The sequence below is a fragment of the Hypomesus nipponensis genome, chromosome 12 (assembly GCF_054491055.1).
Source record: "Hypomesus nipponensis isolate SF chromosome 12, ASM5449105v1, whole genome shotgun sequence".
Lineage (NCBI taxonomy): Eukaryota > Metazoa > Chordata > Actinopteri > Osmeriformes > Osmeridae > Hypomesus > Hypomesus nipponensis.
Window position 1 is genome coordinate 6,691,082 of NC_140372.1, and position 1,394 is coordinate 6,692,475.

At 48.6% G+C, this 1,394-nt stretch overlaps 1 pseudogene; it reads right to left on the reverse strand.

Annotated features, from left to right (window-relative positions):
• Window positions 1-319: 319 nt before the first annotated feature.
• On the reverse strand, window positions 320-1,117 carry LOC146260820 (leucine-rich repeat-containing protein 3 pseudogene; annotated as a pseudogene).
• Window positions 1,118-1,394: the final 277 nt, after the last annotated feature.

Sequence of the window (1,394 nt, forward strand, 5' to 3'; positions counted from 1 at the left end):
AATTTCTTAGCCAGGAGAACATACCACTTTCATTCATATAATGCTTATGAAATCGGACAATAGATTCACTAATGGGAAGTAGAAACCTTCATTATTCTTTTTTTCATCCTGACAGTTAACTTAAATACTCAAGTAATTAATACACACAAATGTCTAATCAAAATTGTTACATTTCTAAATAGTGTACCACTTTTATAAATTTATAACATTTATAAAAGTACTATTCCATTGTTGACATCACGTTTTGTAATCCATACTTTCTTGTCCTGATCAGACACACACACCAAAACACCCAGTTTCACACACACGCAACGGCAGCCTAGAGCACCGTACTGGCAGTGTCATAGTCTTTGCTGATTTGGGAGGTGCTGGGCAGAGATTTCAAGTACTCCATGTGTCTGCGAGCGTCCTCCTGATTGTGCCTGACGTAATAGATAATGTACGCAATCACCATGGCGAACCAACCGAACATGGTCACAAACATGGCTACGTCCGTCGTCCTGTGGTGGAAGTTACAGAAGTTGATCCCAGAGTCCAGAATCTGGATGATGGGTCGGCCCGCGTACTCCTCCTGCACCGACGTATGACAGTTGACCTGGTTGACTGTTTCTGGGTCCAATCTCATGTCTCTTAGCATCTCCTGCAAAGAGCACTCACAGTGCCAGGGGTTGTGAGACAGGCTGACCCGTGCTTCCAACTTGGAGAAGGTGTCTTTGGGCACACTGCGAAGCTGGTTGTTGGAGAGGTCAAGGGAGCGGAGTCCTTCGGCTATGCCCTGGAATGCCCCGGCATCCACACTTTCGATGGCGTTCCGTGACAGGTCGAGTTCCCTGAGCCGGCGGAGGTCCTTGAAGGCCTGTTTGGGGATGTGCCTGATGCGGTTGGAGGACAGGAGGAGGACAACGGTGTCCTCCGGCAAATTGGACGGGATTTTGTCCAGGTTCCGTGAGACACACTGGACCACCACACCATTCCTCTCTGAGCAGTGGCAGTTCTTAGGGCAGGCTGCCACCGCCACTAATGCCATCAACAGGACGAGACACAATGTCCTCAGAGAGGAGTGTGAGACCCTGGGGACAGAGATCCGGGCTTGCCAGTGTGTGTAAGAAACCTCCATTAGCTTGTGTATCGTCAGACCTGATTATTATCTCTGTACCTGAACGGTTTTCATCGTCCATGAGGACAGTGGGGGTATACATCTGGGGAGGCCTTGTTAATTGGTCACCTCAACAAGCCAGTATCCTCCATGTGTCAACCCACTCAAATGTGTTGTACTGTGAGACTGGGGACTAGGTCGAAGCCCAGCATGGTGAACCAGGAAACCAGCTAGAAGGACAGGGGGAAAACATGAGGTCATGTAGATCCGGAGACGAAGGCATTCTCTCACAAAATCC